Source organism: Falco biarmicus, chromosome 13 (genome assembly GCF_023638135.1).
Source record: "Falco biarmicus isolate bFalBia1 chromosome 13, bFalBia1.pri, whole genome shotgun sequence".
In the NCBI taxonomy this organism is placed as follows: Eukaryota; Metazoa; Chordata; class Aves; order Falconiformes; family Falconidae; genus Falco; species Falco biarmicus.
The window spans coordinates 16,607,555-16,621,170 of NC_079300.1; the positions used below are offsets into that span (position 1 = coordinate 16,607,555).

At 34.2% G+C, this 13,616-nt stretch overlaps 1 long non-coding RNA gene across 1 annotated transcript in view; it reads right to left on the bottom strand.

Moving 5' to 3' along the window:
* LOC130158240 (uncharacterized) overlaps positions 1-13,616 on the bottom strand; it is a 376,714-nt gene that overhangs the window by 186,132 nt on the left and 176,966 nt on the right. Inside the window, exon 3 of the long non-coding RNA XR_008825220.1 lies at positions 4,260-4,321. This is a non-coding gene — a long non-coding RNA (uncharacterized LOC130158240). The remainder of the gene's footprint in view (positions 1-4,259; positions 4,322-13,616) is intronic.

Consider the following 13,616-nt stretch of genomic DNA (forward strand, 5'->3'; position numbering starts at 1 on the left):
TCTAATACTCTTTCCCCCATACTCATGATGAATTTCAGTACATAATCTGCCAGTGTCTGTTCATATGAAAATCTAAAGATTAAAAACACAATACAGTAACACAGATGTCACTGTAGAAGACTTCATTGACATTTAAGTAATAAAAGCATAGCCTTTTACTTCAACAGACTCTGACATTATTATAATTCTGTCCTGGTTAACCACAAAATATGAGTTATTACATATTTTAACCAGGTCAGCTGTGCTAGAATGAGGATTTTAAAACAACCAGAAAGAACTTCAGTAGATTACAGAAATCACATTCAGGATTTCATAGGTCTGAACAGCAAAAATAATTATCGAGTCCTTTTAAAGAGCTCGTGAATGCAAAGTGTGGATGTAATGATTATATATTAGAGTCAAAGAACAGAAAAGATTTGAGGATTTTTATTTTTTTTTTAGCTCCTTGAAGTATATTTTCTTTTCACTTTTGAGGCAAGACAACTAGATTAGGGCACATCTTAGATAAAATACTTTGCCAGGCAAGCAGCCTCCAACCAGTCATCTCTGCATAGTACAGTCTTGCACTGTGTTAAGAAGCAGCTGAAAGACACATGTTGAGGGAATCACAGTCATAATCTTCAGCGTATTAATATGCTTTGCATGCTGCATTAGGATGGCAAAAGTTCAACACTCAGTCAGATCAAACACATTTTTGTTATTTACTGTTCCTGGTGTTACTACTTGCGACAGCAAACAGCCCTATTGTAAGTAACCCTCCCAGTGATTAGAAAATTGAAGTAACTTTTAATCTTGAATCCCACCACACTATGACTTGCATTAATGGTTTGCTAGGTTACCCTGCTGTGCTGCAACACAGCCTAACACAACCTCTGTCACCTCTGCCAACTCTGCTACAACAAGGTACTGAGAAACACCCTTATTAACTGATGCAGGAGGAAAACAGAGAAAAATGTTCTGATATGGACCAAACCCATACAGCACGTCTTGTGCTTCTGGAAAGTAAACACCACCATGTTCTCAGACATGAGAGAATTAATTTAGTGAGTGTAACATAGCTATTCATATAAAGCAGGATTTGACAATTTGCTTTTCTAAATAACCATACTTTCTACTAAATCAACAAAACTAGTGAATGTACAGGTTACACAGCTACATGATTAGGAGCACTATAGCCTGGGCCCAGTAAACTCAGTGCTTTACTATAGCAAAAACCATTCCAATCAGATGAGGAACAGTGTCAACATAAGCAGTAGCTTGAGTAGCTTGGGTACTATTGAAAACTCTGGTTGTGATGTAACTAAGTTGTCATCATGGCAATCACTGTATACACAGCCAAATAATCCACCATTTACAATATTTCCTTCTAGATGAGGGATGATTTTGGTTAATTGTTGGGCATCCATTTGAGTTGGATACTCTTCGGGACAATGGAGCGCCTGAAAGCAGGAGTACCAGAATTGTTCTACGATAAAATTAGTGTAAAAGTTTACGTTTCTTAGGCATATGTTAAGTCAACTGTTGCTGAGGAGTTAAAATGTGAACATAGAGCAGAAGTAGAACTCAGTCAAGTTTCACATCATAGTTGAAAAATCTAGGTTTTGCAGTAAAACTAGCTTTGACAAAAGTGTCATAAATTATACATTAAACTACCTATTTAAAAAAACCAAAAAGCAACCAACACACAACAATAAACCATCATTTATGGTAAGTGCTTTCTATTGAAATGTTATCTATTACCTCTGTAATTTTACAGCCTGAAAATGCATCTTATCAACCTACAGTATTTCAATATCTCTTTTAATATCCTTTCTAAAGTACCAAAAGGGAAACAATGTAGTCACAAAGTACAGTAAATTTGAATTAATGAGAAGAGTGTAGAAGGTCTTTCCTGCTGCATAACGCTACTCTTTTAGAAGCTATCCCATATTATAACATATTGCACATAACCACAGAAATTCATAACGATACACCAAGAATGGAAATTCTTTTTTGCCCGTAAGTTCTTTTACTTGCATTCCTCACCACACACATTCTGCCTTTGGAGCGTGAATTGCTGTGAAATAAGAAAACCCTCTGCAAAGTGGCAGATTAGAAACACTGTATGTATGGTCCTAAAATTAATGTATTGCAGCTATCTAAAAGGCTCACCTTCCTCTTCTTTCTGTAGTGGCAGGATCTATGTCAGAAACTTCTCTAATCTTCACACCCAGATTGGTAAAGCCATGGTGCAGATACCACCGTATTTCTCACTCAGCCCCTCACACCTCAATATTAATCCAGGATATTACCCAATGTTTTATTCCTATAATAACTTTTATTCTTGGTTTGAGATGTAATATTTCAACTGCATGTCCCAGTATGAAATAAAACTCTGCAGAATTTTGCCACAAAGACCAGAACTTGAATTGCATGTCTCGTCTCTCTGTTTCCCTCCAAACATCAATGTTTTGTCTTCAGACCTTCTTCATATGATACTTTGGTTTCAGTAAGATCTGAAAAGCCCAATTTGAATTCCAGTATGCTCTTGAAGGCAAAGTCAGAAGTACGTTAATATTTTCTCCAGTGTCACAGCTTACCCTTGCAAGGAAATATGTTTGAAAACTTTTCCTTCACTAAGTTGTCACAGTAAGTGATCCAAAAATGAAGGTATAATGACAATACTGAAAAAAATTATCTGTTAGAATGATTATTATACCAGTATACCAATACCAACATGTAGTTTCTTCATGTCCCCACTCCTTTCTTATCTGTTGTCCCTCATCTTTTAACTTCAAACAGTTAAGGACAGACCTTCTTGTATAAGCTGTAGAGAATCTGGGAAAGGACAGCTGTATTCACTAATTCTAATATATAAGAATAATCATCAGCTGCTTGGGGAACATTTTCCTAACATGAACATGCAAGAGGGATATCCCAGCAATCCCTGTTTCAGCAAAGCAATTAATAATAATAATAAAAAAACCCTTCTAGTTCGTACTAATCACTGACCCACAACTGGAAAGAAAAAAAAGAGTTTGCAACTTATTTTCCTTATCATCAGGTCACACAAAATAGACGCAAACCAGTCCTGCACAAAAATGTAAAAATGTAAATATTGTGGGACAAGGAATTTGATCACTGACAAACTGAATCAAATCATTCAAGGGAAACACACACATACCCAAATAATAAACCCTCAAACATACAAAGTTTAATGATAAGGCTAATTTGTTTGATATTACAGAGTTTGGTAACAATTACAGCTATGAAGGAAAGATGTTTCTGACTTTCAGTTACCTAAATATTTTCTCTTTTATAATAAAGCCCAACTGTCATTGAGTAAGGTTATGGCACTTTCACTAACAAAGATAGTGTATAACAGGCAATCATTACTACAGTGACAAGACTGAATACATATTACACTGGAAGTTCATCTAATGAAATACCAAGTTTTAACTGTCTTCCTCTAAATAATGTTCATGCCATTACATCTAGAAAATATTAAACTGCCTGGAAAGTCCATGGCTTACTTCATTTGGTAGACTGAGAAATCCATCAGCACAGCATGTCAACATCATAGAAAATTAATATACTATACATTAAAGTGAGAGACCACAATATGTTAAAAATTAATTAAATGGCTATGTTTCTAGTAAAACAACACGAAGAGCTATTTTTTATTTTGTAGTCACTGACAGGAAAATATAGAATACAGTCAGACATGCATTTGAAGTAAATTACAAAATAAAGCAACAAGAAACATATATTGCCTATAAATTAGGGTTGTTTTTTTTTCTCTCTCCAGCACAGCAAAGTCAAATAGCTAGATATAAACTCTCTTCTTTATTCAACACTTTCTATGGCTTACCTAGGAATAGTCCCCACTTACTTAACTGTCTCTTATGTATGACTTCTACAGCATTTAGATCCTCTTTAGATTGTAGAAGCCATTTAGGGTGTTAGAGTACAGGGGTTTAAGAGTTCAATTCAGAGACCAGATGTCTTTGTGAAGCTAATCCCTAAATACCTTGGTATATGAAAAAGAATTCATTCTGAAGATACAATTCCATATCCAAAATTTTCTAGTCCATTCTGCTCTCACACAGAAAATATTGAATGTAGCAAGATTATATTTGTGGAACTGAAAACAAAGAACCATGGAAAATGTGCTTCTTGTTTTATGTATTTGACAAATCTAGTTGTGTTTTCACACACAACACACCCTCACCATAGATGAGTATTACACAAAAATGAAACTGAAATAGATTTCTACTCACACTTTGGTGTCAGTCACCTTCCAGCCTGGCTTGGTCTGCTGGTCATCTCTCATATTCACTCCCTAAATGGAATATTGAAAGAAATGGTTAATTTTGTAACTCAGAAGTGTCACACAGCAGAACTGAGATCAAATCAGGTTTTCATACCCCCAGTTATCAGCCACAGGCATTTTTGCAACGTCAAAGCCCTAAAAGTTTCAGTATTTAAATCAAATATTACCAGTGTAATCATTTGGTTACATCTGGTCTTAAGCATTCCAAAATTTTCTATTTGGAAAGAAGGAAAATTTCCTTATATACTTGTTTGCTTATAGAGAAGAATTAATGCACATGGAAAATCTTTGAACTATCAATAAATTGGTTTATTTTTATTAATACAGATTATCACTATGTAATGACCACGACCTCCAGTTACAAAACCTAATTCTTTCAATAATTGTCATGATGGTGCCTTAAAATGTCAATAATGAAATTTTTTAGTTGTCTTTAAAATAGTAAGAATGAAGATGCTGTTTCATATTCTACATTATGAGAATCCCTTTGAATTTTCATGATTAAATAATGTAATTGTAACTAGCTTATTCAGAGAAAAGTCACTGGAAAGATTTGCTAACTTTAAGTCAGTCTTAGCATCAGATTCTCAGTGTGAACACTTATGACTCCAAATTAACCTCCCTACTACAACATTTGCTACTAATTTACAAATATTTCTGCAAGTATTCCAGGCAACATTTGTACTGGTTAAAGTATTCATAGAATACAGACAGATACATTTTTTTTAAAATGTGAAGGCATTTGCAGGAAATATTTTGCAGTGCTTGTCCGTCAACCACTGACAAACACAATCATTTTAGGAACACAGAAGAGGATCCGAAGTCCTACTATAAATTACCCTTAATTCCTCCACCTCTTTCAAGCAACTTTTTTTGAAAGATTAATCCTTTTTTTAACATTGCTTGATATAATAAACCTTCAGGCTCGATTCTTGACTCTTAACTGGAAGTGCAGCATAACATTTAATTCATGACTTATATAACTTAAATACATGTTTTATCGGTAGATATTCTTTGCAGAAGCATAAACATTTTCATGAATGGTATTTACAGAATTAAGTTCTCTCTTCAACTGCTGATGCATCTCTTTAAATTAAATATGCAGTACTAAATTCCCAGAAAATATGAACTGACACTACTTCATTGACTTTAGTAGGTCAATATTTAAGTCCAATACCTAAGTATCAGGTCAGTTTTCAGTTGTTACTATTAGTAACAACTAGCAATGATCACAGGGACCATATGAAAGTTTAGGAAAATTCTTCCTTCAAGTCATTATCTCATCCTAATGATGTTTTGCTCTGCTGAACAAGATGATTGTTTTTAAACAAATATTATAGGAAAATACAGACTTGTGAAATTCCAACATTTTAAAAAATATCATTAGTTGAATTATATTCTGAAGGTTTTCATTTTGTTTTTCCCTCACAGATTTCAGTTTAGGACCATTGAAACAAGAAATAATAATAAAAAATAAAATAAATGGACGTGGCATTGAAAATAACGCTGCTACTGTGGCAACATAAGAAAGAAACTACAGTTTCACTTTTCCCCAATTAACCCATCACTAATATTAACACATTCCTATGCAACATCTGGATTTAGAAAAAATATTTCATAAAAGAGATTTAATCAGTTCTAAGCACCATATTAAAATACCATGAATTTCTATTGAAAAATCATTCTAAAGGAAAAACCAAAATCATTCTGAACTTCAGTGTTAACAAAATTGTTTTAATTTAGAAACTTATCTCTGCCAAAAGCCTCATCTTTCAGAAATGTACAATAGTATTTCAGTTTCTTTAGCTTACTTGACTTGCTTTTTTCATAAACATAAAATGTCAGAGAAGCAGAAAAGTCAAGGTTTCCCTATATTTATTTTTAGATTCTACTCAACTTTACTAGTGCAATAATGGCTGTTATACTCTACTGAGAATTGATCTTTTGTGTTTGCACATCAGGTGTAGGGTTGAAGATAAAAGGGAGTGAAAATTTTAGTCACGGCAGGGTATGTTGTTTAGCTAAAAGCATATTGGGCTGCAGTAATGTAAAAAAAGTCACAGAACCACCGTTACATACCTACTCAAAAGTCCACTACCCCCTCTTTGTACTTGTATTTATAAGGGAAGGTCCCGCACCTGAATAACCTCAATTCAAAATCTAAACTATTTCCAGAATATTTTTCAGCTTCATTTTTAGTTTTAAAGGATAAGGACCCACACTTTAAAATGCCAGATTGAGGCATCTCCTGTCCTCTTTGTATTTTTCGCAAGCAAAAGACTGCTTATCTTGTTCTGTTGCAGCTGTTAGTCTTCTAATCTGTTTGCATATTTCTCCATTTTAATTGTAAAAATGTGTGTCCTGTCTTTAGAACATGTTCTAATCTGTATTACTTACTCTATTCCAAAATATCTATGCATTTCATTTTCCAGAGTAAATAAAAAATAAACAACACTGATGATTACAAAATGGAAATTATGAAGCATGGCATAATTATCATTCACCAGACTTGCTGAATGTGACATTCAAAAATGAAGTTTCAAACACCAACTGCTTTATAATAAAATTAAAATGTATGTATGGTTATTGGAAAAACATATACTTCTTGGTTAAATGTAAATAAAATTATACATGAGTAATACCACACCTATGGGAAAATTCATGCATTTACCATAAATTAGTTCACATTAAACACATAAAAGCTATTTGTAAGATAATCACTGAGCTACAGCTTACTTTTCTGTAGACACTGTATGAGCTGCCTATAAACTTGCTTTTCTGGTCAATCTAATAACATCTAAAGGTCATCGGACAGTACGGATCTTTCCCTTGCTTGATATAAGTTATAGCCTTCTAGCAGCTGGATGGTCAATGGTGCATGGAAGTGAGTAGCTGAAATAATTCATATTGACTTGAAAGAGCTGTAGGTATAACAACACCTTCACCAAAGTAAAATTTAAAAGTCTTTCCATTGATACTGACTTGATAAGAAAAGCAAGGGCACAGGAGAGTGGTAAAAAGCCTACAGAATAGCCGATGTTTTACATATGTCTTGTAAATGGCTTTTACATGTTACAAAAGCTTAATAATATGCAAGTTACAGTAACTACATGTCCTTTTCCTTAACTATGACATTGTTCCAATATATTGGGTTTTTCATAGCATTTAATTTGAATAAAGCAAATTGTTTTTGTTAAAGGTACTGATATAACAAAGACCACAGTGGATCATTTCCACATTTATCTGGTTGACTGCTCTGACATGATGAATAGCATGTAATTTCAGATTTAAACATCAAGCAACTCTAGACCATGTGACAACAAAAAATTAGAAGAAATGGTTACGTGCTCAACTTGAACAAACTAAGCATGAGTCTTCTATGGAAGACATAGTATAAAAAGACATCCTAGAGAGAATAGAACTACATTTGACTGATATTAAATATGGGCATGAGATTGTGAAAAACTGTATTAATGTTAATAACAGAGCAGCAGAATGTACCAGGAACACTGCAAGCTTTTGTGTTTCACACCCCCCCCCCCCCCGAACTGCTGAAACATATCATGACAACACTGATTAGAGAATGAAAAAATCCATATACTGTGCAGCAGGAAATTCTACATTTAATGAAGAAATCATAAATGAAACCAGAAATAAAATTAATACCATTAGTATGGCATAAAGGTCTACCCTTAGCTCCATTAAAAATTTCACACTAAACAATACATAACAATCCTAGATAACGATCTCCTTGACTACATGAAAGTTTTGCCTGCAAGGAGGCAGAAGAAATGACCAAAAAATAAAAAAAAAGTAGCATCAATCTGACAAAAGGAAAAAAGGCAAAAGAAAATCAAATCTTAAGGAATACAACCTGAACATTTAATTTTTACAAAATACAAGGAATAATTTCCACGTCAAATTCTTGTGTCATTACCCACAGATTTGCATATAACTTTCCTGGTCATATTTTGAAAGATTACACAACAGAAAAAAGTTCAACTTCATGCAGTTTTACTTGCCATCCGCATCTTGGAAATCTCTCAGGATAAATGCCTATATAGGTTCCCCCCAGCTTCTCAATAGAGAAAATATAATCTGTTGTAACAGCAGGTGATCAAACAATCATAACACACTAATACCAGATTCTCTAACGTGTAGTTAGTCACTGGAGATTGCTAATGATACTACTTTTATACTGGTGGCATAAGGGTAGCAAAAAAAAAGAAAAAAAAAAAGAAAAAAAGAAAGAACCTTCCTCTACATGAAAGCCAATGTTTTGAGCCAGAGAGAAAACGCCATATGGAAAATTGTTTTCTTCTGCATCGTGATCAAACAATTTCTAAATGATGTTAAAAGCTTCTGATGATTTAGAGATTATTTTAGTAGACATTCCTATACATGGCAGGCACTCCCATATTCTTGATGCAATTTCTAATCAGCTATTTTTTTTAATTATTAATCATATGCTTATATTTCTAACACACATTGCTTTTGCAGGGACTAGCACAAAATTTGGCATAAAAATTCTTAATATTTACTGGAAGAGTTTTCTGCACCTTGTATAAAGTGTATCTGTAACCTATTCTATACTACATTTTTCATCTAGGTTACATTTATCATTTAATATCACAGCATGAAACATCCTTAATATCTGCTTAGCATTTTTTTGAATGTGTTCTTCAAACACTTTTGTTAAACTACACAAGGTAAGTCTGTATTTAACCTTTTATTTCACCATAGGAATTCTCTAAGTTTTCTGTTGGAGATAACAGTTTGGCTTCCCTTACATCTCCCTTGAAACAATCAAAATAAAGTTTTAAGGCTTGTGTAGACATCTGATGAAAACAGCCATATATTCAAGAGTGTTCAGATCCTAGCAGCTCCTATTTTGCTGCAATGTTCCAAATGTTTTTGAAAATTTTCAAATTCCAGATCTAAAGAGAACACAAATACAGAACGGGAAGTTCAATGTAAAGTTCTACTTGTAGTTTTTTTCACATGTTAAGTACAATACAAATACAAAGACAATTAAATAAAACAGTCACTGTTTTTCATGGAATAGTGTGTGTTAACTGTAAAGGACTAATTAAATATTTTTTTTCTTGAATTAGTTATGAAAATATGGTGGTATACCACAACTATACAGCAATAACAAACCTTTGCAAAGTGGTTTTCTGTGCAGGGTGAAGAGAGAAATTTTTGTGGTCATAACAACAGTAATATATTCTTAGCCAGAACTAATTTTGTTCTTTGGGGTTTTTTCCCTCATCTGTTTTTAACGTTGCCATTGGAAATGACAAAGTGGTTTTCATGTCCAATGCCATCACTAGAGGACATTCAAGCTCAAAATATAACATATGGCAATATACTTCTTTGATATTTCAGATTAGATTTACTGTCTTTTATTTATGTTTCTGTGAATCTAAGATGTGTTCTAACTTAACAACAACAAAATCAAAAAGCATTTCCACCCTAAATAATAGCATAAGCAGGAAGTACACAACTTTAACATAAAAAAAATAATTCTTAGAAACATTGTTTTCAATTGAGTGAATTAATTTTAGTCTGCAATAGCTATTTATGCTTGCTCACATTGCAGATGGTATCTGGGGATAATCTTACTGATTTTTTATATTAGTAGATTTAAGCTGAATGTTATTTCAACCTAATCTTCTGTCACTAAGTGTAAAATACTGAACAATGTCATTAGTGCAATTAATTAAGCATCTAATGCAATGTGCAAAGGATATTGAATTATATCACATTGGAATTGCATGGTATGAAGTGTCATAACCAGGTCAGTTTAAAATACTTGTACCCATCATTAGAACATCATGCACTGCAACAGAGAGACTGAACTACATCATCCAGTGGCTATCCAGCCACTAATTTCTCATTTCATTTTAGTCTGACCTATATGAGAATATTATTTCTTGATTTCCAACTTGAACATGCATCCTACGTGAATATTTAAAAGCAAATGTGGTACTGGAAAATGTGGCCATATTTTAACATAGCCTTTATCAAGAATGTCCCATTATATAGTACATTAGATAAGGAAATACATAGAACATATTGTATAGAGAAATATAGTCTGGTAGAAACCTTTAGCCAGTACTTTACACAAGTTTGAATGCAAGCAGGTTAGATGGATGTATTTATTAAAATTACTTGAAGACAGGAGATTATTGCTCCGATCTATGATACTTCAAATGTTTATTCCACACCCTTTCTGGAAATTATTTCAAACTATAAGAAGTCAGAAATCCCAGAATTTTTAAACAGTGTGAACATCAAAAAGGTTAAAGACATACAAAGAGTTATATCTGTTGACTGGCTGGAATGTAGGTTGTAATCACCAAAGTAAATATTTCTACTTGCATTCAGGAAACTGATTTAGCAATGACTTTTTAAGCTTTTACAGTTTACACTGTATTATGAAATTGATTTCCATTATGTGTGCTACTTTCCAAGATTCCAGGAGTAGCAGTGGTAGTTACAAGTTTTCTACTATAAACTTCTTCCTCCCCAAGTAGTGTTCCAGTAAAAGCTGGCTATTTGTGACAAATGGCCAGCCTCAAGCAACTTTCCAGTGTGTTTATTTCAATACTTGACTTCTAACCATCCCTAGCACCCACAACAAACATTCATGACCTGGTTTATGGTTGTATTTTGAGATTTTCTTTTAAAATTTTTCAGATTCAGGTTAGGATGGGTAAAAGTTCTCACATCTCAAAAAAAAAAAAAATAGCTCTACCTCACAGACATATAATTTTACCTTTCCATTGTTTAATCAGCCCATCATTTATTGTAAGTAAAACAAGGCAGATACCTACAGCTGTGTGAATGGGAGAGCAGTGCAGTGACAGCTGTGCATTCTCAGTTATGCTGGTACCAGACTTTAGAGGATACCTAAAGGTATTTGGCTTACTGAAAGGGATATAGGAAGAAGCTGAGTTCAGTCAATTCAAAATTGATTCTTAATTATTTCCTGTCATGGTTTAACCCCAGCTGGCAACTAAGCCCCACACAACTGCTCGCTCACTCCGCTCACAGTGGGATGGGGGAGAGAATAAGAAAACTTAAAGTGAGAAAACTCATACGTTGAGACAAGGACAGCTCAATAGCTACAGCAAAAGCTGCAAACACAAGCAAAGCAAACCAAGGAATTCATTCACTACTTCCCATGGGCAGGCAGGTGTTCAGCCATCGCAAGGGAAGCAGGGCTCCATCACACGTAACGGTTACTTGGGAAGACAAATGTTTCACTCTGAACGTCCCCCCACTTCCTTCTCCTTCCCCCAGCTTTATATGCTGAGCATGACATCGTATGGTATGGAATACCCCTGTGGTCAGGTGGGGTCAGCCTTCCCAGCTCTGTCCCGTCCCAGACTCCTTGGGCACCCCCATCCTGATCGCTGGCACATGAGAAGCAGCAAGCCCTTGGCTCTGTGTAAGAAGTGCTTGGCAGTAATGAGACCATCTCTGTATCATCAACACTGTTTTCAGCACAAATCCAAAACATAGCCCCATACTAGCTGCTATGAAGAAAATTCAGTCTATCCTGGCCAAACCCAGTACATTTCTTTCCATGAGTATTTTTGTATTTTAACTAGTTAGTTCTCTAAACTACAAAGTGGCAACTTTCAGACGTTTGATTGCTTTTAGAGCTTTTCAAATGCAAGACAACCTGTTGGATATTTAGTTCTCAGGAACAGGTGAAATTTTCCAGTTAACCTGCTTCATGGTCTCTGATTCTGTTTATACAGCAGTCACTCCTAAATTCACTAGCCATGAAATCTGCACCTGATTCAAAAAGGGGAGGCAATATTTCTACAGTCCTGCTGACAAATATAACGTGTATTGTTACCATCTTGTGTGCTCATTTCAATAAGTGCAAAGACATAACACTATTTTTTACTTTCCCCAGCTTTTTCTAGACTACCGCTTGACAAGGATTTGTTTTTACTTTTCCTGTCATATTTCAGTAATATGTGAGATTGAGATTACCTGATGTGCTGAATCTGGATTTACCTTCATACAAGTATGCTAAAATTCTAGTGCTCAGTACATTTATTAACCTCTGCATTGAAGATACACATCAGCATGCTATGCATTTATGGGAAGCAATTGTTAGAATCAGGATTACTAAGAGATTCTTAATTAAAATGTGATCTCATGATTCAAATGGTTGCTATGGCAACTCAGGCTAAATAAATAAAAAAAACCCTAAGTGATACTACATTAGCATTCTTTGTTGGTTTTAACGTAGGTGAATGATTGCATCGCTACATTAACAACTGTGCTTACTTTATTAGCATGATTTATTTCTTTTTATAATACAGCCTTAGGGATACATTTCATGCTACTTATGCTCTGAATCAGAGAAAATTCAATAAATCCAGTCACTAATGACAAATAATATTCACGCGATATGACTGACCTCATGCTACTGAATCTGCTTGGGTTCTGATGATGGAAGAATTTTAAAAAGAAGATTTTATATTGCCTTCGAATTATCTTTGCTTGCATATAGATATTTAAATATTCTGAACAACCTTCCTTTGTCGAACATTTGTTTTCTAATTAAGAAAACCACTACTTACTCAGCAGTGCAAAAATAGGTTAAAAAAAGCGCTATATTTTTTATATTATTCCAATATTCTGGTATATCCCCCTGCAAATTATCTGAACAACCAAGAAACATGGGAAATATCTCACACAAAAATTGTGGTAAAAATTAATGGCAACTGCAGTCTTCAAAAAGTAGACCACATAAACATTAGAAGACTTAAGACATTGTGTGTTATCATACCATCCAATTGTGATTTTTACAGTATGTGACAGAAGTCCACGTCCATGGAAGTGACTTAAAAATAGAGATGAAACCATATAGATATCACAGAATCTGACTCCATCCTTTACCGAGTGAAAAATTAAATGGCAGCTTCTGTGAAAAGTGGAAAGATATGCATGATATACAACTTAGTGATGGAGAAACAGTGCAGATGAAAATTGCTTCTTGATACTTTAACACAATTTGCAGCTTGCAGCAGGACAGGAGAATGATGAGGACGAAGCTATACCATAACACCCAAAAACCTAGCATGAGCTCTTTCATCACATACTGCGCTACTTTTAGATTCAAAGAAATGTGAATCCTCTCCACAGCTGTTAAGAGACTGTTAGGTACAGCATAGGTTACATTTTTCTCCTAAGCTCTCATCTATGCTTATCTTTTCTTTATCTGTGAAGAATCTTATGGTTCATCCTAACATACACACAGATATAAGTAGTGCAG